Genomic DNA, 27924 nt, shown 5'->3' with positions numbered 1-27924 from the left:
CCAGTTATCACCAAGCAATTGGGGATTTCTGGGTACAAGGGGTTATATGGGTTCAAAGTGTTCCTGTTAAGCTCACCCAAATGGTAAACCGTATTTCAAAACTGCTTAAAAATTCTTACTTGGTGAGCATGCAGTTCTGCGTCCCTTTTGGGCAGAGGATTGGGAAGGCAGCCACCAAGGCCGCCTGCTGAGTGAACAGGGGGAGGGGGCACGCCAGGTGACGTGTGTGCAGAGACCCGCTCATGCCTGACCCACAGTTAGTGCACGCTCACAGTGGCTCCAGTCTTGTCCTAGCGACCCGACTGGCCTGGTTTGTTATTGGAACTAGAGCTGATGATTCACTTTAAACAGATCCTTAACCTCACAATTTGTTTTTCTTGAAATGGTCCTGAGAGGTGCTTTCCAAGAAATGAGGAAAAAACTGACTGCACAGTGGTGACTTGTCTGCAGAAAGCAGTGTAAGTGGATGGTTCATTCCCGTGGCAAAGCCTTTCCCTGTCACCCAGTGTCGGGGACAGTGGAAAAACGGGCCATAGCTTGGGAAACAGGGGTGCTCTGTAGTTGCCCTAGCAGAGGGTCTTCAGGGAGAGCTTATGGGAACCCACGGTGTAGGGGCGGGGGAGGGGGACAGGGTGTGTTCGTTTCCTAGGGCTGCCGTAACAAATTACCACAAATTTGTTAATTTGGGGGGGGGGGGCCTTAAAACAACAGAAATGTATTGCCTCACATTTCTGGAGGCTGGAAGTCTGAAATCAATGTGTTGCAGGACCACACTTCTTCCTTGCCGCTTTCTGGCTCTTGGTGCTTGCCGGCAGTCCTTGGCAGTTCTCAGCTGGCGGTTGCATCTCTCCAGTCTTTGCCTTCGCTGTCGCATGGCCATCTTCCCTCTGTCTCTGTCTCTAAATCTTTTCCTCTTTGTGAGGACATCAGTCATTGGATTTAGAGATCTAAATTAAGCCCTAATCCAGTAGGATCTCATCTTAACTTGATTACATCTGCAATTACATCCTATTTTCAAATAGGGTCATATTCATAGGCACCGGAGTTAGGACATCAACATATCTTTTGGGGCTGGAGACTCTATTCAGCCCACCACAGGAGAGGTCCCCTTGCTACTAGGCGGGTAGTCGTATCACACACGTATTTTGTAAACATGCTGAGCAGATGAGAACCCAAAATCTCCGATTTGGATAAGATGTGATTCCAAAATATAGAGTGCATAATTTACTAAAACGTTTTGAGACTTAGAGTAAGAGACTGCTGCAATTTAGGAAGACTTCCTCATTCAAAGATTCCCAAATACATATTCCATGGGTCACGGGGGCAGACTGAATAATGAGCTCTCAAGACATCCACGCTGTAATCCCGGGAGCCTGTGACTATGTTACCTTGCATGACAAATGGGACTTTACGGATGTGTTTAAATTCAGGATCTTGAGATGAGATGATCCTGGATTCTCTGAACGGGTCTTCTGAGAATTACAAGGGTCCTTACAGGAGGGAGGCAGGAGGGTCAGAGTTAGAGAAGGAGACGTGATGGCTGAAACACAGACCAGAGCGCGAGGGATTGGGGATGGAGGGAGGATCTAGAAGAGGAATGCAGGCAGCTTTTAGAAACTGGAACAGGCAAGGAAATAGATTCTCCCTTCAGAGCCTCCGGAAGGAGCTGACCCTGCTGGACGCTTCAGTCCTAGCCCGGTGAGACTGATTTTTCCCCTTATGGCAAGTCAGTTGATGTGTTTTAAGCCCCTAAATTTGATAACTGATCACAGCAGCAATAGGAAGCATTGTAGTCACACAGCCCAGCTTGGCGTCTTGTATTATTTTAACAAACTATCCATCAATCCACCTGTGTATCATTTTAGTCCACTAACACCAAGAATAGAGACTAGTACGAATAGTACGTTACATGTGGAAGACCTTAACAATGAGTTGTTGGATGAATACTCTGAGAGCTTACTATACACTCAGTAGTATGCTGAACCCTTTGGATACATCCCTGTTCTCCTATCTAGCAGTGTGAAGGAGAATTGGACATTGAACAAATAATTTTACAAATAAAACACACATTGATTTATGTGACAAGTGCTGTCAAGAAAACCACAAGGAGAGGTGACACAGTAGAGTCGGGGAGACCTAACTGCAACGCGGGGTCAGGCAGAGCCTTCCAGGGCACTCCCAGCTGAAACCAGAACTGGACACACCCTCGCTTGGTTCCAGTTTTAAAGACAAGATACTTTGCCCAAGGAGGTGACCTGAGTTGAGCACTCGGAGTGTCCATCCTCTTTTCTGAATGGTGTGAGGTTGTCTTTTGTTCCTGGAACTCATGCGGTGCAGGCCAATCCCCGCTCTGAACTTGAGGCGGTGACGCATTTTCATCTCGGTTCTGCCGTGGGTTTAGTAAAGTGACCTTTGAAACATCACCTGCCCTTCCTGCATGCTGTTTGTGCTCTAGCTGACAAGCAATGATCTCACCAGCCGTCAGCACTCTACAGGAATGAAGAGAGTGACCAGGACGGGGAGGGCAGAAAGGAGCAGTAGCCTTATTGCCACGGCCTTCCCCGGATGTGCCTCTGTGCCTTGGGTCACCCCTGGGGCTACTGGCACCTTCCGAAACAGAACTGGGGCTGAGGGCTAGACTGTCATTCACCGGGCACCTCTGCACCAGGGAAGGGGACAGGAGCTGAGGAGGGGGCACTGAGCAAGGCAGAATTCCTATCCCCAAGCAGCTGCTGACAGGTGGAGAGACAAACGCAAATACTCAGAATGCAAACACACAGTGTCCAAAGCAGAAGCAGCGCGAGGGTCGTGCACTCTGCCCCAGGAATTCAAGTGCACAGAAGGAGCTGGGCCTGGAGGGATACTTCGGGGTTTGGTAAATGAAGGCGGGGTCGTGCACTCTGCAGTGGACAACGAGAGAGACACCTCCCCACACATCAGGGTTACTCGTGGTTTGGGGTACGACTTGCCGCCTTCTCCTGTTCCTCCCCACATGAGCAAGGGCGAAGTCTATTATTTCTCAAGCAATTCCTATGTCTCTGACACTGGTAGATGCTGGACACGTGATACCTCCTCTAGCCTCACAACAACACTGTCCCATCATCACCCTCATTTTTCAGATGAGACTCAAAGAGGTGCCATCACTTGTCCAGTGTCAGATGGCTGTGAAGATCCCAGCACAGTCTCCCTGCATCCAGGGCCCTGGCTCGACAGTGAAGGTGTAAGCTCGGGTTCCTCCCCAGCCCCCACCTGTCATGTGCATACCTGGCCTTCTCTGGGGGTGCATTTCCTGACTGAGGAGCTTGCTTGCGTGTGTGGCTCAGAAGGAAGCCTAGTTGGTGAGTTCAGAACAGGCCCCGTGTGTGATTTGGTGACCTGAGGTCACAGGATACAGACTGCGTCCCAGGAGCGCCTGCCATTTTAGGGGTGGCTCAGGAAAGCCTCTAAGCTCGCCGGAGGAAGTTGTCCCCTCTCCATTGCTGCAAAAGAGAGTTGGTCGTGGGGCCAGGCAGACACTCTCCGGACATGCTCATGGAAGAGCTCTTTGGGAGAAAAGCCACTCGAGCATGCCAACAAGAGGACTTGGGGGACAGAAAGTTCTGCCACTTGCCACTTGCCAACGAGAAACCTGCACCTCCTAATCACCCCCTCTCAGCCCTGCCTCATCAAGTGGGGTCTTGCAGGAACTGCCAGCAGCTCGGCCACCATGGGGGAAAACACCCCAGTCAAACACAGGCTTTCCTGTGTCTTGGCATAGAGGGAAGAGCCAACCCCGCCCCTGCCCCCGCCTGCTATGGTCTCCGGATTCACTCCTTGCTGAAGCATTTACAGGGGAGCCAAATGCCCTCTCACCCAAGGCCCTTCCAAGGCCTTCCCACGTCTTTTGGGTGAATCAGTTTCAGGAGCACCCATCTGAGGGAAAACTTGGTCCCCAGGAGAAATGGCCACAGAGAAGTGAAGGGGTGGAGGTACACTTTGGAGCAGGGCCAAGGCACATGGGGGTGGGCTCCAGCCTCCTCAAGCCTGTCCTTCTCCACGATCCTGAACACGCCTCTTCTGGAACTGGGCCGGAAGTTGCCCCTCAGGAGACGGCGGGGGAAGGAAGTTGTGGTCCGGATACTCCAGAATGCACCGTGCCCTTCCCATTCAATCAGGGAGGCTGGTCCAGGCCAAGAGCATCCTCGGCCTTTGTTTAAGCTCCCGTGGGTTCTTGGTTGGCCTAGAGAGGCTGAGAGAGGCCCATGGGACCTCTTTCCTTGTGACTCTTCATTGCCTTTGGATCCAACTCACCTCAGTGCAAGCCTGTGGCCTGCAGGAGAGGTCCTGAGGTACAGGCACTCAGCCCTGGTACCATGAGGGACCCTTGAAAGTTTGTGCTCTTGTTTATGGTCTCAAAGACAGGAGGCCAAATTCCTCAGCTGACATTTTTGCTGTCAGGACATGCCAATGTTGTTCACTTTTTGTTTTGCTTTGCTTATGATCGTCTGGTACCTTGAGATGACACTGAGTGTGCCAGGCTGTAAGGTGGAGATGTGGGTGGGAGCAGGCAACAGACTGGCCCTGATATTCCGGAGCTGACCACATTCTCTGACGTCAGCTGTCTCTCTGTTCATCTCCTCTGAAGGGCAATGGGCTCCGTGAGGGGAGAGCCGAAGTCTGTGAATGCCCAGCTTCTGAGATACTGTAAATACTGTTGACTGCATGAACGGGTGAATTGCAAGTGAGTTGTTGAACACAGTGGCAAGGAGGTTCCTTACTATCTTGGAACCCCCTCCTCTGGCAGGGAAAGTGATTACCAACCTGGAGGTCAACCAGGCCAAGAGGGCTTTGAGATCTATGACACCATCTCCATCTACTGGGTTTGGGTTAGATGTTTAAGTTGCTCAACCTTCCTCTGAAATCATAACAATTGCAATGAATGACGGCCCACCAGGCACTGCCCTGGCTTTTTGCACACACTATCTCTTACCCTATAAGGACGATGTGGGATGGCCATTGTCATGTTCATTTCCCAGAGGTGAAAATTAACACTCAGAAAGATTAGGCATCTTGCTCAAGGTTAGAATGGGGTAAAGCCAGTCATTCAATTTATTTATTCAACAAATATTCATTGCCAGCCTGCTATAGGCCAAGCCCCTGGCACCATTCCAAGTTCCAGGAGACTAGCAGTGAGAAAAATAGACAAGAATTCCTGCTCTCCAGGAGCTTCAGTTCTAATGGAGGAAACAGAGCAACATGCAAGATAAAACACACAGCATGCCAGAGGTTGGTAAGTGCCAAGGAGAAAAATTGGAGAAGGTGGAGGGGAAGGGCTGGTGGGCAGAGGGGAAGGGTTGTTGGGCAGAGGGAAGCTGAGGAAACTCCCACCATGAAGGTGACATTTGCCTACAAACCTGAAGGAGGTGGAAGACTGGCCAAGCAGAGACCTCAGGGAACAGGGGCCTAGGCCCAGATCCAAGCATGAGGGTGGCCAGGGTGTTCTGGGAACACGAAGACCAGCACTGCTGCGGGTGGGAGGGTATCTGGGGGAGATGAGATGAGACAGAGTAAGGGTATGTTGAGGGGTGACAGATCATGGAGGGCCCCAGAGGCCGTCCTGTGGATACAGGAGCCATTCTTTGAGCAGAGAAGTGACATAATCCATTTTCAATTTCTGCAGGATCCTTCTGGGCTCTAGGTTGAGAGTGGACTGAGGGATGAGGGTGGAGGCAGGGGCATGGATTAGGAGACTATGGCTAGTCCAGGCAAGGGGGATGGCAGCCTAAATCAGGGCAGCAGCAGGGTCAGGTTTTGGAAATGTTTTGAAAATAGAGCTAGTAGGATTTGCCAACAGATTGGAGCGAGGTGCCAGACCAAGTGTCGTCCTCAGCAACTGGAAAAAAAAGAGTTAACCTTCTGCATTAGGCTGTCCCAGCATTGCCATAAAGATGTACCAGAGACTGGGAAATCTATAAGGAACAGAGGTTTAATTGGCTCACGATTCTGCAGGCTGTACAGGAAGCATAGTGCTGGCATCTGCTTTGCTTCTGGGGAGGCCTCAGGAAGCTTCCAATCATGGTGGAAGGCAAAGGGGGAGTGAGCATGTCACATGGCCAGAACAGGAGCAAGAGGGGAGGTGCCACATACCTTTAAACAACCAGATCTCATGAGAACTCTCTCACTATCTGTAGGACAGCACCAAGAGGGATGGTGCTAAACCATTCATGAGAAATCTGCCCCCATGATCTAATCGCCTCCCACCATGCCTCAACTCCAACATTGGGGATTACAGTGAACATGAGATTTGAGTGGGGACACAGATATGAACCATATCATGTTCCCTGAGATAGGATGGCTGGGGGTGGGGGGTGAACCATATTTGGGAGGGAAAATTAGGGGCTCTGTTTTGGACACAATCCATTGGAGTTGCACGTAGCCATTCCAGTGGAGAAGACAAGTGGCTGACTGGCTCTCTAAGCCTGGAGTTGAGGGGGCAATGTGGGCTGGAGACTGGACTTTGGCATCTACAATCATGACTCTGGATTAGCTCATTGATGGGGGCAACAAGTGTGAACAGAGAAGCAGGAGGTCTGAAGACTGAGGTCTGAGGTGTTTAAGGAGAAGAGGAGGAACCTGCAAAGGAGACAGGGAGCAAGCAGGGAGGCAGGTGGAGAGCCGGGCAGGTGGGCTGCAGCCAAGTGAGGAGAGGGGGAAGAGAAATGGGGGAAGGGGAAAGGCGGGGAAAGGGAAAGGCGGGGAGGGGGGAGAAGGTAGGAGGGGGAGGAGGAGGGGGAAAGAGGAGAGGAGGAGGAGGGGCAGGAAGAGAAGGGGAGGAAGGGGAGGAGTAGAGGAGGAAGAGAGGGAGGAAGGGTAGGAAAGGGAGGAGGAGGTGGGAAGAGGGGGAAGAGGGGAGGAAGAGTGAAATATACCTGTCCTGGGATTTGACCTATATTGGAAAATCACTGTGCAGTGTACCGAGTGGCACTGGAGAAGTAAACCTAGAAATAAATTGGATTGTATGACAAGAGATGGGTTCAGAAGACGCAACTGACCGGGAGGAGGGAAACTGGACCAGACTTGGCTGTAGATTGGCTGTGCAATCTTGGACAAATCACCCATCATGTTTTCCTTCCATATTACATGGAAATGTCTCTGATACCTACTACCCTTACCTCACAGAGTAAAGACCCAACGGAGATGTCATGAAAGCATTTTGAAATGCTACTGAACACTCAGCTCAGTGCCTGGCACAGAGTAGGTAGAACTCAATGGTTGGAAAATGTACTTGGCTGTTATTGTGCCTTTTACATGAAAATATGAAAAGCTAAATAAACCTGAAACATGTTGGGGACTGAGTGAGGGGAGATGAGCACGCTCTGAGAGTCCTAGGATCATGCACTCTTAGAGTGCCTTTGCTATTGTTTTACCTCCCATTCTACAGAGGAAGGGCTTAGGTTTGCTGTGAATTTCTCCCTTGCCTACCAGTATTGCGCCAAATAAGGTTTCTACTTCACTACAAGGATGCCAAAGATGCCAAGAGAATCCACTGCTACTCCCGTGAGACAAAAAACATATCCAGCATCAACGCTGCCGTCACCATTAGCATCATTGTGGCCATTAGGATGGTTGGCAAGGCAATAGGTTGGCACTACTGCTAGGCAGCACCATTAGTCTTCTTAGTGATTTTTCATAATGGACAGTCTGGAGCTAAAAGCATAAGCCCTGGAAGAGCTCATTTCATCAGACGTGCTGCAGGCAAACACTCCTCCCTTCATACCTTTCCCGCCTGTACATGTGGGGTGATGCCTGTGTTGGGAGGAAATATAGACACAGTGCCTAGAGATTCCAAAGCCCAGTCTCAGAATCCGTGTTCCCTTTGTTTTTTGATATTTCCCCTCCTTTCCTCCTGCCCTTTAGATCCTGTGCATTTGTGGGTTTTTCCTTTTCTGCTCAGCTCTGATCACTTATTTGCTTTTGTTTTTGGAGAGCTGTGTCCTCTCGTTACTCACCCACCTGCTTCATTAGAGATTGCTACTCACCTGCAGTATCTGTGCTCACCTTCTTCCACAATAATCAAAAGCCTGTCTGGCACACAGCTGTCTAGTTAAAAACTGCTTTCCCTGGTATCCCTTGCAGCCTGGTGTGATCATGCGACTAATTTCTGCAAGAAGAGTTTGAGCTTTAGTGTGGTGTGACTTCTAAGCCTTTAAGGAGAGTGGCTTATTCCTTCCACTCTCCCATCTTTCTCTTCCTTCGTCCTTGTTGGAGTGTGGTTGTCATGGTGATGGTGAACCATCTTGGACCACACGGATGATGGCCACACACTCAGGATGCTGGAGCAACAAGGTGGAAGGTACCTGGGTCTCCACTGCTTACCCTTGTGAAAGGTAAATGCAGCTCCATCTTATCTGAATCCTAGTATTTTGAGGTTCTGTTAGAATTGCTGCACCTGTATTCTAACTAATGTCTTCTTTAGGCTCTTTGGCCCACTTACCAGATTGCAGGTTGCAGGAAGACAGAGCATGGTTTTGCTCACCATTAGGTCATTGGGGCTGGCACAGATTGCTCAACACATAATAAATAGTTGTTTGAAGTGTTAATGAGTTACGGTTTTACTCTGGTATCTGGACTTCTGCTTTCCAAAGGATGAGTGGCCCTTGACGCATTATTCCCTTGGGCGACTGCAGCCTCTGTCATGGGCCAAGTATGGAATGTCCCCAGGAAATAAAATCTCAGAGGAAGAGAGCTCCTGCCCAGCCAAAAGTCTCCCTGGAATTGTGAGCTTCCAATTAGGCTAGAAGATACAGTCTTCCTATCTGTTGTAGAAACAGAAAGTTATTTAGAGGATTAAAACAATCTCCCGGCTTCATGTGTGAAGCCTATTTGAGAGTCAGAGGGTTCCAGCAGAGGCAGGAGGATCATCAGATACACCTGGAGCTCTGCGGATGAAAGAACCCACGAGGGCCTCATAGATTACAGAGTTTGGACTCCTCCAGTGAACCATGATCCAGTGTGCTGGCCTATGGTTCTTTGTGATCCACGGAGTGAGAGTGTCCATAATCGCCTGATGTGCGGTATTTCCCTGACTTGAGCCTTTGCTCATAACCAGCAGAGCCCACAATCTCCAGCCTTATCCCTCAATTCCTGACTTCTGCTTTCCTGTCTTTACAGATGAACCCCAGCTGTGCTAACGGTCCTGCAACCTCTCAGCTCAGGGTCATGTGACCTTCTCTCTGCATGAATCTTTCCTCCTCTGCACCCCACACTTCCACACCACTTCCTCATAAAATGTGTTATCTGACTGCACAACCCTGGAACTGATGTTCCTCCTGAGTGTTCCCAAGCATTCTTGCTATTCTACTTCCTCTAGAAGCCAGGGAGCTTCAGGTGACCGGGTCTGTGTCTTGGGCACCTGCCTTGGTGAGTGATCTCTGGGAATTTCTCATCAAACATTTGTTGAATGAACTAGGAGATGAATAAGCAAATGCCTCTTCTGCCTTCTGCCTACCACGAGCATGGCCTTAGGTGTCTGTTGCTTGGCCAAGTCTTGGCCTTGAGTCCCCAGTGAGGTGCCCAGCCCTTATTCCTGATGAATAAATACTTTTAGACTCCTGATTATTTTCTTGCTTCCTGATCTATTCCCTAATCTAGTTCTCTGATCTCCCTACTGAAACTTGGCTCCATATTGAGTTCCTTGCCTTATATCCATACTTGCATGGCTGCTATTTGCCACCCAGAGTCCCTGTGCTGGCAAATTCAACATCTGGAGCATTATCATTTTGGTGCAATTCCTGGGCACAGCTTGCTGACTCTTAGGTACTTATTGTTTCTATCTGGAATACAAGAGGGAGTATATTATGAGGATGATGGTAAACCCAGATCATGGTGCTCAGAGCAGATCTGAAACTCTGGCAGCGTAACACATCTCTCCAGCATGAACAGATAAGGGTGATTATTATTTAGTTAGACTTTTCATTTTGAGAGAATTGTAGATTCACATGGAAATGTAAGAAATGATGTGGAGATCTATGTACGTTTTATACAGTTTCCTCCAATGGTAATACCTTCAAAACTATTGTATGATTTCACAAACAGGACACTGACATTGATAGAGTCCAGATTTAGAACATGTTCGTCATCACCAAGGTCCCTCATGTTGCCCTTTTGTGGCCGCACCTGCGTCCTCTTACCCTCCCCATCTCTGCCCCGTCTTTAACTCCTGACAACTACTCAACTGTTCTCCATTTCTATAATTTTGTCATGTCAAGAATTTCGTATGAATGGAATTACACAGCATGCAACTTTGACTTTTCTTAATCAGTACAACCATCTGGAGGTTCACTCAGGTTGTGGCATGTGTCAATAGTTTTATCTTTTGCTGCTGAGTAGTATTCCATGATAGAGATGTACCGCAGTTTGTTTAACCACTCACCTTCCGCCTGAAGGGCAGCTGGGTTTTTCCACTTTGGGGTGATTACAAACAAAGCTGCTACAGACATTCACATGTGGGTTTTTGTGTGAACCTAAGTTGTTTTTTTTTTTTTAGCGTGGGGTCGGCGGGGGGATGAATGCCTAGGAGTGCATGCTAGGTGGCACAGGACTGGCATGTTTAGTTTTATAAGAAACTGTCAGACTGTTTTCTAGAGTGATTGCACCATTTTACATTCTCACCAACAATGTATGAGTGATCCAGTTTCTCCATATCCTTGCCAGCATTTGTGGTTGTCACTCTATTTTAGCCATTCAGTAGTCATGTAATGACATCTCATTGCGGTTGTAATTTGTATTTTCCTAATGGCTGATTTTAAATTACCTCTTCATATGCTTATTTGCCATCTGTATATTCTCCTCTTCAGTTAAGTACCTCTTCATGTCTTTTCTCAGTTTTCTAATTTAAAAATTCTTATTCTAATTATTTTTTTTTACTATGGAGTTTCGAGAGTTCTTTCTATATTCTACATACTAGTCCTTTGTCAGATAGGCAGTTTGCAAATATTTTCTCCCAGTCTGTAGCTTCACTTTTCATCCTCTTAACAGGGTCTTTCATAGAGCAAATGTTTTAACTTTGATGAAGTCTAATTTAACCATTTTTCCTCTTATGGCTCATGCTTTTGGCATCAAGTCTAAGAATTCCTTGCCTAACCCTAGCTTTCAAATATTTTCTCTTTTTTTCTCTATAAGTTTTATCGTTTTATGTTTTACATATAAATCCATGATCAATTTGGAGTTAATTTCTGCATAAAGCATGAGACTAGATTGAGGTTTATTTATTAATTTTTTGCTTATGAATATTGATTGCTTCCACACCATTTGTTGAAAAGGGTATCTTTCCTCCATTGAATTGCCTTTGCACTCTTATCTAAAGTCAGGTGGAAATTTTGCATGGGCCTATTTCTATTAACTTCCACTGGTCGGTGTATCTATCCCTTCACTAACACCATGTAGCCTTGATCACTGTGGCTATACAGTAGATCTTGACATTAGGTAGATTAATCTATCCTCTTTCATTTCTCTTTTTCAAAATTGTTTTAGCTATTCTAGTTTCTTTGCCATTTTATATACATTTAGAATAATCTTGTCTAGATCGATGCAATAATATTGCTGGGATTTTGTTTGCAGTTATGTTAACCCATATATCAAGATGGGGAGAATTGACGTCTTTACTGTTGAGTCTTCTGATTCATGAATTTGTTAATGTTTCTTCATGTATTTTAGCTCTTCTTTGGTTTCTTTCATATGAATTTTAAGCACACAAGTACTGCACATATTTTGTTAGATTTACATCTAAGTATTTCATTTTTCTTGAGTGACTGCAAATGGTATTGCATTTGTAATTTTGGTGTCCACTTGTTCATTGCTAGTATACAGAAATAGAATTGAGTTCATATGTTTATCTTTTACTCTGTAACATTGCTGAACTCACTCATTAGTTCTAGTTTTTATTTTTTGTTTGTCTTATAGATTCTTTGGGATTGTCTATGTTCATAGTCATAGGGATGGTTTTATTTCTTCCTTTCCAAACTATCTGCTTTTATTTTATTTTCTTATTTTATTACACTGGTAGAACTTCCAGTAAGAAGTTGAATAGGAGTGGTAGAGTGGTCATTCTTGCCTCTCCTTGATCTTATGGGGAAAACATTCAGCCTTTCATCATCAAGTATAATGTTAGATATAGAGTTTTATAGATGCTTTTTAGCAAGTTGAGGAAGTCCCCCTCTATTCCTATTTTTCTGAGAGTTTTTCTAATGAATGGGTGTTGAATTTTGTCAAATGGAGGAAGAGGGTGGTAATTCTTCATTATTCCTTACTGTAATTAGTCTGTCAATGTGAATGGGCATGCTATTATTAAGCACCTATTGGATATTCAATGTTGTGCTAGGCCTTGTGAGACATATAGGAACCTAAAAATTTGGGCCTTGCCCTTAAGCGCTAAGGAAACACAATTTCTAAACCACAATTTAGCATGTACCATAAGTTCTGCAGAAGGCCCCAGGCAGCGGAGGCCAGTGTTGCTCTGGCTACAAGGTGTCACTTAGATTGCTCTTTGGGAAGGAGTAGAACCTAGATACACAAGAGAGGGGAGTGAATTAGAAAAAATTCAATGGCCTAAAATTGTATTTTCTAACAAGGACAATGGTAAGTTGATAATTAGTAGGATACAGATAGCTTTTGATTAATGAAGTGGGATTATCTCTGTTCTGTGGATTAACCCTGACAAATGCTTAATCCTGAACTTCCTCCCTTCCTGAGCATTTGGGCTCTCTTTTCTGCCATCCGTCAACATGTTCAGGGGAATGCAAACTAATATTACTATTAGCTAAAGAAAAACATAATTAAGGAGGGCAATCTGTTGTCCCTAAATTGTATCATCTCTTCCAAACTAAGTATCAGTGATATGGGTACTATCTTTTGTTTGGAGGTTCCACACCACTTCTCTCCCTCTTAAGGCTCAACAAGAGATGACTGTGACCATGATATACACAATACATTTCTTAAGCTGTCTCTCTAACAAGTTAGCTAAACACTTGGGAACTAAGAGTAATGCCTTAGAGATTTTGGAACCCATGACATCTGATTCATTGGTCTTGTCCATATTTGTATGTTTCCTCTGACATAAAGCAATAATATAATAGTGCTGTCATCTACAAAATTAAAAATCCTGGCACATTATTCATGGGTCATGCTTTGGGTTGTTGTTCTAATGGGTTTGATGGATTTGTACAGATCTGGTCCTCTATCTCACTTTGTCCTGCTGGTGACCAGTGGCTCCTCTTGGAGGCAGATGGCCCGGGTTAAAGGTGTAATCTGAGGCCATGAAGGAGAGTGAAATTAACTGCTCCCTTCACAAGGGGATTGGACCCCTGACCTTCACCTCATTAGCACAACACTCCAATGCAGCAATTCCCAACCTCAATTTTATATCACCCCAGGGTGTTTCCATTTATCTCAAGCGGGAGCTGCAGAATTCCTCCAACAAAATTAATTTTAATTCACTTTAATTTAAACATTAAATATGGACCATGAGGCAGGACCTTGCAGGAGTGGGGAAGAATGGCTGTTGTTAATAAATCCCACCACCACAATGCACTGTTATCCAAACACCCCAAAACATCCTCTAGAACCCACTGAACCAAACAGTGTTGGGAGGAAGAAGTCTATAAGTAAGTAGCAGGCATGGAAGGCTTTTAAATTACGGGGGAAGCAACACCCAAGCCTACCAAACATCTGCATTTCATAGAGACTGTTTCATGTGGTTAGCTGGGGTGCACTCTGACATTCCCTGGGCCAGATGGGCATATTTCAGCTCCCGTCCAGCCAGCCCATCCCTTTTTCCTCCTAGGGACTGTGATGCTTTGCACAGTCCCAGGAATTTTCTGCAGGAACATTTTGTGATTTACTAAGAAAATAAATTGGTCTTTGTTGCTGGGGCTTTCTCCTGGGTCAATATAAAAGATTTATCACCTCCATGCTGGCCCAGGGAGAGGTTGGCTCAAAGGATTCTCTGGCCACTGGCTTATTCTGGAGGCAAGCAGGGTCCCAGCAGAACCTTTGCAGGGCAGGCCAGCAGCCTGAGTGTAAGGCAGGGGAAGTAACTGTAGGAATCAGTTATTAACGAATATCCTTAAAACTCTTTTCTTTTTCTTTTCTTTTTTTTTTTTGGAGACGGAGTCTCACTCGGTCACCCAGGCTGGAGTGCAGTGGCGCCATCTTGGCTCACTGCGAGTTCCACCTCCTGGGTTCATGCCATTCTCCCGCCTCAGCCTCCTGAGTAGCTGGGACTACAGGCACCCACCAGCATGCCCAGCTAATTTTGTTTGTGTGTTTTTAGTAGAGATGAGGTTTCACCGTGTTAGCCAGGATGGTCTTGATCTCCTGACCTGATCTACCCACCTCAGCCTCCCAAAGTGCTGGGATTATAGGCGTGAGCCACCATGCCCGGCCAAACATCCTTAAAACTCTTCATTGTAGTTTACTGATAACAACATCCACATGCATTTTTAAAAGGAGAATAAGCATAGTTCCTTACTCTGGCCATGCATTTTATATAATTTGTCAAAGAGTTTTGCATGGATGGTATCTCATTTGTTCTTTACCCACCCAGAATTACCATCTTCATTTTATTGAAGAGCAAATAGACTCAGAAAACTTAAATGACTTGCCCAAGGTCACATAGCTAGTAAATCATGGTGGTAGCACCAGATCCCATGTCTTCTCACATACTGTGCCCTTTTCCCTATACTAATCTTATCTTGGTTTATTATCAACATCCATTTGCTTTTGGCAGGGAAGGGTCCAGCATCTTCATTTTACAGAAGCACAAATTGATGTAATTAAGCATTTTGAGTCCTGCCTCTTTTTCTGATGGCACCGTGTACCTTTCTTGCTGAAGGGCAACGAGTTCTTTTGCAGGCACACTCACTTCTGCTCTCAGAGGCCAGTATCTCAACCGTCATCATCAGTGCCATGGTGCTCATTGGGCCCCACCCTGCCCTCTGTGTCCAGTGGGGGCTTGCATCTGCTGTTTCTGGATAGTGAGGGGGTCATACGTGAAGAGTTCCTTCACATCTTCTTAAAATTGCTCTTTCAACTCTGTAAGTTCAACTAGTCAAAACACTCTCCTTCACACTCCTTCAAAGATGAGCATTTGTTCTACATCTCTTTTTGTAGTCACATTCTGCAAGTGCACACTTTCCCACTTGGGTCCTTAGACACACCCTTTTCCAGGTATGATTCACTTCCTCAAGCTCCATTCTAGACACATACATCTGGTGCCACCTCACCTAGAAGAGGGCTTATCAGGTCCTCCCAGCTGGAATACAGGTTAGCCAGAGTTGATTTCTAAGGCATGCAACCAAGAAACCGGACTGATATAAATGGGATATTATTGATTTTATCTGCCTGAGTCTATACATTTCTGAAAGCCATAGAAGGAACTCTATTTTGTTGCATCCAGAATGGTGCTTTGCATATAGTGAGTGCTCAAGGCATGTTTTCAGATGGTGACAAGGATGATTTGATATCATTTTAAAGGCCGGACATCCAAGAGGAGGTCTGTTCTCTACGTGTGCGTGCACGTACACTTACACACACTCTTTGACTTGTAAGATGCCCTTTGCAAGAGTCCATTTGGGAAATGCAGTGGGCTCACTGAAAATTGGAAGAGACTCAAGGCCATGGGCCAGCTACACCACGGAAGCCCCACAGACAGCCAAACATGCTCACTGGCAAGTCAAACCCAAAAGCTGTCATCAAATTCTGCTTCCTGGCAGTCCTGATCCAACAATGCTCTGAAAGACAAAAGAAGCAGAAACTCAAATGAAGATCACCAACGTGTCTTTTTGGGCAACTAGCAGATTGAGCAGAGGGTCAGCACAGACACCAGCAGAGAAGAACATTCTCCTGGCAGGACTCTGCCTCCAAATTCGGCACCACTTCACAGGATCTCAGCCTCACACCTTATGGGATTTATTTTTTTTTAAAGATCCAACATTTGTTCCTAATTATTCTTAGTAAAACTGCCTTTCTTGATGCGGCACCCATTCCCTCATTCATTCACTCACTCATTCATTCGTTCAATGAACCCCCTGTCATCCACGCTCTGGGCTCTTTCTATGGCCCCACGAGATGATCAAGAACTCTGGAAAACAGGTAAGCCATTATCATCAGTGTATATGAAATTATCATCAGTGTATACGAAATATGAAGAAACCCAATTAGATGGCGATATCTCCTACAACGCATTAAAATCAGAACTCAGACAAGACTCAGATGTTCTAACTTCAAATTCTGAGCAGTAGCCCCTGGATAAAGGATTATGGAGAAATACTGACCAGAAAAAAAACACTCTTAAAGGGCATATTATGGTGTTTTAAGACAAGGTTATTGGTAGTGCTTGTAACCCCCAAAATACTGTTTTGGAAGTTTGTAGTGATTTTTGCAGAATGGCTTTGAGTTACCTCTGGATGTTATCAATCATCGGATAGTTTTCAGAAGAAATCTACTTTAATTTGAGTTAAATAATATGTCCTTTAGCCAGATTTCCCCCTGCCTGCTCCCGACCCCCATAGGAGTGAGAAACCATGGCTTGGGACATTATCTCAGCCTCATGGGAATTGCAGAGAGGGTACCACAGCTTTAGAGTTTGAGGCGTTGAGCCTAAACAAAAGGAAAGGGTAAAAAACTTGGGATGGACAGAACATGGAACTACTATTAAGAGCTTATTGCATAGAAAAAGAGAAATTTGAGTTTAAAAAAAAGAAAAAAGGAAGAAAGTAAAGGGAGCCCAAATGGGAACAGGTAGCAGAGGAGATTCCCTGGAATTCGAAGGAACCAGGTTGAAGGATGGTTTCCCAAGCTGAATAATTAAAAGAATCACCTGGTACTCTTTTTAAAGCTATCAGTTCCTAGGGCCCCAGTCTTAGAGATCGCATTTAGTGGGTATGGGTTGAGGCCCCGAAATCTGTATTTTTAGCAGAAACCCAGGTGATTTTTACAATCAGGAAAGATTTGGGCAATGTCTGCGTTTGAAGATGCTGTCTCTCAAAATGAAGAAATAACTGGACAAAGCCAAGTCCAAGACAGGGGCTCTAAGTCAAAAAGGCAAGAGCAAAAACAACATGAACCTTAAAAAAAATGTGAATTGGCAAAAAAGCAGCTGTAGCTCATATTTAATAACCTCCCATGGCTTCCAGAGAAGCAGCTGGATCTGCAGAGTCCTGTTTGTGTACAGGATGAATGGAGCCTGTGTGCTACTCAGGATGCCCCCACAATATGCACATTATCACTGAGGTGCTCCAGTGAGGCATTCATTATGCACTCCCCTGCCACCCAAAGCCTCAGGTCAGGTTTGCCTTGGACACTCTCCCTTCTCCCTTCTGCCTTCTCTGAGGCTGAGGGGCTGCAGGGGTGGATGCCTGAACTCCCTCCCTCTCTCAGGGATGCCTCAGCTCTATGGGACTTCCTCTGGATCACATGATTGCATTTTCCTGCCTTGGGGTATCCAAAAGCCCTGCCTCTGGGAAGGGGGGTCTAGAGGCATGAGCTTGTCTGGACAACAGAAACTCAATCCCCACCTCCAAGCAGTTCGGTCCCTCAACACTCTCTGCATTAGGAGGGGAGCCTCTGCAAGTGTGAGGACCAGGGGCCTCTAAACACGGTTTTTTTCTTTTCTTTTCCTTTTTGAGATGGAGTCTTGCTCTGTTGTCCAGGCTGGAGTGCAGTGGCACCATCTCCACTCACTGCAAACTCCGCCTCCTAGGTTCAAGCGATTTCTGGCTAAGTTTTGTATTTTTAGTAGAGATGGGGTTTCACCATGTTGGCCAGGCTGGTCTCAAACTCCTGATCTCAAGTGTTCCACCCACCTCGGTCTCCCAAAGTGCTAGGATTAAAGGCATGAGCCACCACACCAAGCCCTAAACACAGCCTGAGGCTGGTATCCCAGGAGGCCTTGAGAAATCTCAGGTTTGCTGCTGACAGGTGTGCCAGGAAGCGACCTGGCTGCTGTCTGCAAGTGGCAAAACCCTGAAAATCCCAGAAATAAACAATAAAATAAAATCCTCAATGGTGATTATACAGTACTATTGTTGATTCAGCCAGGACCTGTGCTAAGCTTTTCACCTACATTATTTCATTTATATTTCAGAGCAATCCTTTGAAGTAGTCATGCTTATATCAATTTTATGGATGAGGTCAGAGACTTCTGCTGGTTAAGTACCTTGCCACTATCACACAGCTAGTTAGTAAATAAACTTTAAAAAATGGAAGTATTATGTACATAAAGACAGGCATAGTGTACAACTAAATGTGTTATCATAAAAGTGAACATACCTGTGTAACCATCACTGAAATCAAGAGCTAGAAGATAACCAGCATCAGAAAAATCCCAGACCCACTCCAATAACCTCCTCTTCCCCAGGGGTGACCATTTTTGTCACCAAATATTAGATGGCTAGTTTGTGAATTTTATAAAAATAGAATTCTACATTGCACATACTTTTTGTCTGACTTTTTTTCTCCACTCAATATTATGTCTGTAAGGTTGATCTAATGTCATTCATGTACAAGTAGTTCGGTCATTTTTAATGCTATAAAGATGTTCATAGGATGAATGTATCACAATTTATTTATACATTTTTCATTTTGCTGGTTATTTGAGTAGATTTTAATTTTGCCCTATGACAAATAATGCTACTTGGAATGTGCTTGGATAGTTGACCCTTGAACAACGAGGGTCAGAGCAGTAAAAAGTTCATGTATAACTTTTGGCTCTCCCAAAACTTAACTACTAATAGCTTACTATTGACCAGAACCCTTACTGATGACATAATTGATTAACACATATTTTGAATGTATATAATGTATTCTTACAGTAAAGTAAGCTACAAAATAGAAAATACTTTTAAGAAAATTATAAGAACGAGAAAATATATTTACTATTCATTAAGTAGAAGTGAATCATCATAAAGGTCTTCATCCTCACCATCTTCACACTGAGTAGGCTGAGGAGGAGGAGGAAGAGGAGGAATTGGTCTTGTCGTCTCAGGAATGGCAGAGGTGGAAGAAAATCTGTGTATAAGTGGACCCATGCAGTTCAAACCCATGTTGTTCAAGGGTCACCTGTACATGTGTTTTGTTGTGCATATTTCGGTGTGGGATATACCAAGAAATGGAATAGATGGGTCATAAGGTATGTGGATTTTCAGCTTTAGTAGATACGGTTTACATAGTTTTGCAAAGCGGCTGTACCAGTTCACTTTCAGCTATGAGAGTCCTGGGGCATCCACATCCTCACCAACATTTGATACTGTTGGTCTTTTTTTTACTTTTGCCATCCTAACAACTGTGTTTCAGTTTGTATTCCCTGATGACTAATGAAATTGAGTAGCTTTTCAAACGCTATTGGTCATTTGGATATCTATTGGCTTATTCAGGTCTCTTGCCCATTTTTTATTGGGTTGTCTGTCTTTCCTGGTGATTTGTAGAAGTTTCTTTATAGTTTCTGGCTATGAGTCATTTGTCACTTATATGGATTCTAAATGTCTTCTCTATGGCTTTTCTTTTCACTCTTAATAGTATCTTTTAGTGAAAAGAAGACTCAAATTTTAATGTAGTCCAATTTTTCAATGTTTTCTTTTTTGATTCTGTTTTTGTTTCTGTTATATGTAAATACAACTCACTTTGTATATTGATATTTCAATCCAAGAACCTTGCTGAATTTACTTATTCTGTTAGTTTCTCTATAAATTATTTTGGATTTTCTACATATGCAATGATATAGTCTGTCAATAACGGCAGTTTTTTTCTTTCCATTTCTTAAAATTTTATTTGTTTTCTTGCTTTACTGCAAAGGCTAGGGCCTCCAATACATTAATGAATAAAAGTGGCGATAGGAAGCACCTTTCTTTTATTCTCAGTATTAGGGGAAAAGTATCAATATTTGAACATTTATATGATATTTTCTGGAGGTTTTTTTTTTTTTTTGTAGATACTCAATCATGTTAAGGCATTTCCCATCTAGTCTTACTTTCCTAAATACATTTTTTTTTCCTTTTATTATCATCAAGGGTTGAATTTTATCGAATGCTTTTTCTGAATCTATTGAGTTGATCAATGATTTTCTTCTTTATTCTGTTATGGTAAATAACACTGACTGATTTCTGAACACTGAAATAATATTGCATTTCTGGAAAAAAAATATCATGTTGGTTGTGATGTATTGTCCTGTTTATACATTGCCGAATTCAGTTTGATAACATTTTATTTAGGATTAGCATCCATGTTCAGGAGAAAGAAATCACCATTTTCTTTCCTTGTCAGGTATTAAGGTTATAAAACTCTCAAAAATGAGTCAAGAAGTCATTTTTATTTTCTAGAAGAGCTTTTGTAAATACTGATGTTATTTCATCTTTAAAGGTTTTGAAGAATTCACTGGTGAAGCCAGCTGGGCCTGGAGTTTTGTTTTTTTGTTTTGATGGAAAGGTTTTTCATTATGGATTTTATTTCTTTAATAGATGTAAGGCTATTATATCAGATATTCCTTTTTTATTTGGGTCAGTTTTAATAAGTTGTGTTTTCCAAAGAATTTGTCTATTTCACCTAGATTTAAACATTTATCATCATCAATTGGTTCTGAACAGCTTTTTACCTTATTTAGGAGCCACAGATTCTATTGTTAGGGCTTCCTTTCCATTCCTGATAATATTTGGGACTCTTCTTTTTTTAAAAAAATTAGTCTTATCATGGGCTTATCAATTGCATTAATCTTTTTTTTGAGTCGAAATTTCGCTTTTGTTGCCCAGGCTGGAGTACAATAGTGTGATCTTGGCTCACTGCAACCTCCACCTCCCAGGTTCAAGTGATTCTCCTGACTCAGCCTCCCGGGTAGCTAGGATTTATAGGCGCCTGCCACCACGCCTGGCTGTTTTTATGTATTTTTAGCCGAGACACGGTTTCTCCATTTTGGTCAGGCTGGTCTCGAACTCCTGACCTCAGGTGATCCCCTCCCCTCCACCTCCCAAAATGCTGGGATTACAGGCGTGAGCCACTGCGCCTGCCTCTGTATTAGTCTTTTTTAAAGACTTTTTTTTTTTTTTTTTGCTTTGTTGGTTTTTTAAATTGTATTATTGTTTTCTACTTTATTAACTCCTGCTATTTATTATTTCCATTCTTATACTGTCTTAGGGTTTAATATGCAGTTCTTTTATTAAAATCTTGAGATGGAAACTTAGTTCATTGTTTCTTCATCTTTTCTTTTTTTTCTAGGAAAGCATTCAAGGCTATAAATTCCTCTTAAGCATTCCTTGGCTGCATCCCTTACATTTCGATATGTTTTAGTTTTATTACCTTTTTATTGAAATATTTCCTAATTTCCATGGTGATTCCTATTTTGATTCGTGATTGTTTAGATATGTATTAGTTCATTTTACATCACCTTATTCCAACCAAGCACTGAGCTCTTTAAAGATGGTGCAGACTTTCTGCAGGCTGAGTTCTTCCTGGATCACCCCTTTGTGGGGAGTCTCAACAGAAGACCAGTGGTATTTAACCCAGCTCTTCCTCCTTGCTGGGCTCTGAATTCCTTTCTGTGCCTCAGCCCCATAAGAGTCCTGGAAACTCTGCTCAACTTCTCAGTTTCTGAACCACTGCTGGGGAATCCACACATGCCCAGGAGAAAAGTGGCTGGCACCTCTCTGCTCACACCTTGTTTCTGGGATCTTAGTGCCTTAGTTTCTCACTGCATTGATGGGTTTTGTTGTTGTTATTGTTGTTGTTTGTTTTTTTAAATTCTTATTTATTTATTTATTTAGGAGCCAGAGGTCTTGCTATGTTGCTCAGGCTGGCCTCAAAGTCTTGGGCATAAGTGACCCTCCCGCCTCAGCCTCCTGAGTAGCTGGGACTATAGGCTGCTATTAGCTAGTAGTTTTTGATGTCTTCAAACAGATTTTGAAAAGATGTTTTGTCCACATTATCCAGTGTCCCTGGCACGAAGGGCATCTGATAAGCCAATCTACGCTTACCAGCAGGGGACATCCCCTGGAACCAGGATGTAGGCACAGATGTGCACACCTGGACCTCAGAGCCCACACCCCTGCATGGCAGGAGGAGCTGCCATGTTGGAGTACGGGCCACCGAATGCGGAGTTGAAAAGGAATGTGAAGCCCTCTTGCTCTCCAGCTCTCTTCTTCATCATCTTCATTATTCTGGATCTAGTCAAGCATTGCCATTTACCTAATCTCAGTTCTAAAATGTGTTGAACACAAATTTCCTACTTTCTTAGTAAAATTAATCCTTTAAATCACTTACTTTCTAATAATTGTTCACAGGGCATCTGGGACCTCTTTTTCAAGTTCACCTTCTCCTGGTCTGAAATCAAAATGAAAACAAACAGAATCCAAGTGTGCTGTAGCTCCTGACTCCCCTCCGTGGGCTCGGCCAGCCCCTGCGTGGAAGCCTCCGCATGGGTTCACTAGGCTGTTGTTCGGGCTCTCCCGAAGTGCCTGCTTTTCCGTCAATAGGTATGGCGTGACTGGCCACATCTCCCTTTTTTCTTTGGGTGCCAGGAAGCCTGGACTGTTGAGCCAGCTTTACTGTTCAACCATAGCAACTATGTCAGTGTGCAGATAACTGAAAGTGCCCTTCCCTCCCTGGCTTGGCTTCTCCCTCTTACTTCTCTTCCCAAGCTCTGAATTTGCTTTATTTTTGTGTATTTTGCCATGATATTGTCTCTCTGTGTGTCTTTACATAAAACTTGAATTACTCCAGTTCTGCCAATCTATGTCATCACGTGGCATTTTTATTTGTGTTCATAATTTTTCAGTCACGGAGACATTTGAAAGACAACAGAATCGATCTTGGAGAAACAGAGATGTGGGCGCTATTGCACTTCAGAGAATTTATTGCGAGGTTGGACTTTTATGAATCTTTGCCATACATATTCTGTTGCTTAAGGTTTTTTGTAACAATGTATGTATCTATTGCTTTATGTGAAAGACACTTCTCAAAATTAAAATCACTAAACAGTGTTCTGTGATTAACCAGGAACAAAGGGAGATGGACAACTGCTCAATGAACATGAAACTATGAAGATCAATTTTTTTTCAAGGTCATGGAGAAATTAAAGTAGTTAAGTGTTAAAAACAGAGACCATCATGTCATTCCTCATGACTACAATAGACCAATAAGTAACTCTAAGTGTATTTCCTTTTAAAAAAATTAACTAACAAAAATGTAGTTAAAGGTGCTAATCCACTACTTTTGATACTGTAATATTTACTGTCGTATTTATTTTTCTATTTTATGGGCATAGCCATCCACAGAAGGGTCAGTAAGAGAGAAATTTCACTGCTTTCCTCTTCTATCCATTATTTTTGTTGTTTCATTTCATAGCTATTACTAAAAATAATGTCACAGAGAAGCAGGGTGATAAAAGGATCCTCTCTGGGGGTCAATCCATGAGGAAAGCTGGAGAAATATCTGCTGAACAGAGTTCATGGCTTCATGTTCTATCCGAGCAAGTCTCATCCTGCTGTCGGCTCTCTTGAGGCTGAGCCAGGTCTTTGCACACCTTTCCTCTGGCTGATGCTTTTAAATTCCCTCTGTCTTCGTCTCTGCTATTGAGTTCGGTCTCCTCCGTGAGTCCCCCACGGGGCCTGGTGAGGACAGGTTCTGTGTGAGCAGCTTTCTGTTTTGAGCCTGTGATGTCTGGCCAAGGAACGCCTGTCAGCTGCCTGGGCTCCATCTCAGTCCAGAGGCGTCTTGCTGTGTGGTCTTAAAGCAGGTCACTTCACCTCTCGGTATCTCTCTCTGTAAAACCCAGATAATAATACTTCCCAAATAAAGAAAGGGTTTTCTTTAAGCCCTTTGAGCTCCTCAGATGGAGCGCACCACAGAAATGCCAAATGCGGCATTGTGATCCGCGCTGCCTCCATGTGATTAGGTAATGTGAGATTGGGGTTCATTATGCTTTGTCTGGAATGAATGCGAGCCCTGCCACAAAGCACTGGGAACTCTCAGTTACATAGAAACCCCATGGTAAGCTTGGATTGGCTTACACTTAAATAAAGCACACCAGAAAAGAGCAGTAGTTTTGACGAACCCGGCCCTCAATTAACACTCATTTGATTTCTTCTGCTGAGTGCGGGCCATAAGTAAAAGATGACCCAGTGACAGGTGCAGGGGGCATAAGCAACACTCTGAGGTGGCTGAGCTGGGGGAAGGGCAGCTCCTCTGCAAAATGCTTCAGGCTCCCAAGGAGGCAGGCCCAGAGTGGGCAGGTCTGGACTTACCGCTGCACAGAGAAGGGGGAAATTCAATAGCTACCATTTATTGAGTTTCTACTAGGTGCCAAGAACTCTGCAATGTATGTCATTCTTCTAAACCCTCCAGACAACGGTATTAAACCATATTAATATTCTGAAAACCAAAACAAACGCCCACTACACTTGAAACATTTTTTTTTTTTTTTGTACATAATGAAAGACTTTATCTGTTTGGGGCCACAGTTTCAGCCAGAATTTTGACCTGGGGCCTCCTCACTGATCCTGAGGCTTTAAGACCACACAGCATGGGTCTGCGAATTGCAAATGGGAGGCTGACTTTTCCCATTCTTATCCAGGCCTCCAGAAATGGCTCTGGAGCTAGATCCAGCCTCCTTTCTTCTGAGGCCTTGGATACGTCCTACTTGGCTTGACAAACTTTTACCAGAATCCTCTGATCCTATTTCACAGTTGGTGCAAAGGTAGGATCTTTGTTGTGTCTTCCTTCAAGCTGATTATGAACCAGGGGTGGAGAGTAGGAAGTAAGGAGCCCTGGAATCAGAGAAGTCAGGGGCAAGCATCTTTTTGGCTTGAGGTTCTACAAGAACCATAAACCAAGTAGTGTGCATACTAAGAAAACAGGCTGGACAACAAGAGGAGAGAGGGAGGGTCCTTAGGATTGGCTGCTTGTACCATGGCCCCCAGTGGCTCACTAGAGACAAGGGGAATCCCGGGTAAGAAGACTCCTTCACTCCCCAGTGAGGAATCTATTGTGTCAATTGCTGGGAAACATGCTCAGTTGAACTGACCCTCTATCACCATACGTGTGTGTGGAATCCATTGTTAGGGAAACCATGGTGAGAAGGGAAGTGAGATGCTCTGGATGGGTGCTGAGCTGAGTGCTGACAGAATGGGCCTTCCAGAAGAGATTGCATATTATCCAAGGAACTGTCGTTGCCTGGAGAGTCCTGGGCTGACTTGCTTTCTTAGGAGCTGATGTTTAGGGAATGGGAGAAGCAGCTGGTTTAAAACATCAAACAATGTGAACTTCAGAATCTGCCAAATCCTAAACGTTTCTTGCCAAGCACCATTTTTTCTAGATTGTGAACTCATTTGTGCTTCAAAAGCAATTTTGTTTAAATGACTTCTTCCTCTTACTCCTAATCCTTGGGAAGCTGTAATACACAGGCGGTAAAGGGGACTCCCCAAGAGATACTCACTACGGCTGCTGTGAGCCAGACACTGGGCTGACACTGCATAGCACCGAGGGTGTGGGAGACCAGAAGTCAGGAACCTGCTTTCTCAGGGGACGGGCTGGGTCCCTGCAAGGAAACAACGTGTGGTGTGTGTGGCTTCATGATCCACTGGCCGAGGTCTCACAGCAGATCATTTTGCAAATTTCTCCTTCCTTTCCTTTTCTTTCCTTTCCTTCCCTTCCTTCCTTCCTTCCTTCCTTCCTTCCTTCCTTCCTTCCTTCCTTCCTTCCTTCCTTCCTTCCTTCCTCCCTCCCTCCCTCCCTTCCTTTCTTTCTTTCCTTTCTTTCTTTCTTTCTCTTCTTTCTCTTTCTTTCTTTCTCTCTTTCTTTCTTTCCTCTCTCTTTCTCTCTCTCTCTCTTTCTTTCTTTCCTTTCTTTTTTTTTTTGATGGAGTTTTGCTCTTGTTACTCAGGCTGGAATGCAGTGGTGTGATCTTGGTTCACTGCAATCTCTGCCTCTCTGGTTCAAGCAATTCTCCTGTCTCAGCCTTCTGAGTAGCTGGGACTACAGGCAGGCAACACCAAGCCTGGCTAATTTTGTATTTTTAGTAGAGACGGGGTTTCACCATGTTGGCCAGGCTGGTCTCAAACTCCTGACTTCAGGTGATCCACCACCTCGGCCTCCCAAAGTGCTGGGATTCCAGGAGTGAGCCACTGTGCCCGGCCCGCAAATTTCTGTTTCGAATTGAGCTAGCATTGTCCCCCAAAGCTTCACTGAAAATTGCTGACATGAAGTAGGTTGATGAATAGGAGAAAAGGCATACACATTTATTCAACGTATATACACAGGAGCCTTCAGAATGAAGACCCAAAGATAGACGGGAAATTGTCCACTTTTACTCTTAGGTTCAAGAAAGTATGGACGGTCATGTGGAAATATGACTGGACAAAAAGGGTCTGATGGAATGCTAGACTGAGTGGGAAGCCCAGGAAGGCCTGTCTGCCTAGATTCTTCCTGGCATTCATGCAGCATTCCTTCCTTCTGGGTATGGGACAGGACCCTTTCTGGAATGGGGGTCTTATGACCTACAGTCAAACAAGATAGGTCAGATGAGTTCTTTACAGCCAGTTTTTACACAGAAAGGTGGAAGGAAAGCTAGAGTCGTATTTTAGGTTTTATGGCTGGCTTTGGGGAAAAGGGGTTCTGGTTTTTATACCCGCCTTGGGGAAGAAGGATTCTGGTTTCTATTGCTGGCCTCGGGGAGAATGAGGGGCAAGAGATAGGAGGGCAGGAGACGATCAGAGAAAAATTTTGCCTCTGAGGCTAAGCCTTCCTTTTGGAGTATTGTTTTCTGAGTCCCAACACTTGTTATTTGGAATAACTCATTAGAGTGCAGAGACTGGGACTATGTCATGTATTAACATCTCCCAGGGAGTTGTCAGCCTCCCTCAGCAAATGCTTCCTGAAAGAATGAATGAACCAGTGAGTGAGTGTTGGCCATGCAAAGTCAGTAGTTTTCTGCCAACCCCATAAGTTCCACGAGGAGTCTCCAGAGATTCCTTGCAAAGAACTTGGTACTGGGGTATGTACTTATAATATCTCCTTCTTTTTCCTTCTATTCTATCATCCTGTGTCTTGTCCAGACTCCAGGAGTTCAGTGAGAAAGGAAAAAAAAAAAAAAAAAAAAAAAAAACAGAAGAAAAAACCATTTAAAAAATCCCACTGCAGGAAGATTCTGCTGCCTCTAGACATTAGGAAAACCACTGGCCTAATTCATTTGCTATGGTGGCTTTTTCATCCTCAGGACTGGTGCTGCCTGTGTAGTTCAGCCTGTGAAGGCTCCCTTTCAAGTAGGCCAGCTGCGTGGTATTCCAGACTTACAATGTGCAGGGCAGATGCGGTGCCCCCTTGAAATACACTTAATGGTGGTCACCAAAATCCAAAGGCAAACCCCCACAAAAATCTAACTTAAAAAAAAAAAAAACCTTTCTAGATATCAGTCCTCATCTGGATATTTCATTAGGATCCTGTGACATCTGGGGACCAGCAATGGAAAGAAGGAAAGAAACTTCCATATGTTGAGAGCCTATTATATGCTTGCATTGTGCTAAGCCCTTTCCCATATGTTATCTAATGTCATTCCCCATAAAAACCCTGCCAGAGTGGAATTATTCTTCTCATTTTACAAATAAGAAAACAGTAGCTCGGAGATGCTAAGTTACTCGCCCAAGGTCACATAGTAAGTGGGAGGTGCTGAATTTGAATCCAGACAGTGACATTATTAAGGGGTGGTTTGGGAGGCTTTCATTGTAACTGTCATCTGTAGCAGCCCCTTCTCCACAATTATTCTGATAAACACACAATCTAAGTCAGAAAAGCCTGTAGGAGGCAAAAATGAAGCTTCAATATGTGCTCCCCTGCCATTTCCCTTTCATTGAGATTGTTGCTGCCCCAAACCCTGTCTACACAGGCATTCTGGAGTCCATACTAAATCAA

At 44.3% G+C, this 27924-nt stretch overlaps 1 long non-coding RNA gene across 2 annotated transcripts; it reads left to right on the top strand.

The window, feature by feature from the left end:
• Nucleotides 1-327: 327 nt before the first annotated feature.
• Nucleotides 328-23115, top strand: LOC103230788 (uncharacterized). 2 transcript variants are annotated; one of them, XR_005236198.2, is made up of 3 exons: nt 328-458; nt 22302-22493; nt 22796-23115. It is a non-coding gene; the product is annotated as an uncharacterized lncRNA (long non-coding RNA). The 2 variants fall into 2 exon arrangements; XR_496692.3 differs by lacking the exon at nt 328-458 and adding an exon at nt 5081-5269.
• Nucleotides 23116-27924: the final 4809 nt, after the last annotated feature.

Source organism: Chlorocebus sabaeus, chromosome 25, assembly GCF_047675955.1.
Source record: "Chlorocebus sabaeus isolate Y175 chromosome 25, mChlSab1.0.hap1, whole genome shotgun sequence".
In the NCBI taxonomy this organism is placed as follows: domain Eukaryota; kingdom Metazoa; phylum Chordata; class Mammalia; order Primates; family Cercopithecidae; genus Chlorocebus; species Chlorocebus sabaeus.
Note: the sequence above shows the minus strand (reverse complement) of the source record. Positions and strands in the feature narration are given on the sequence as shown.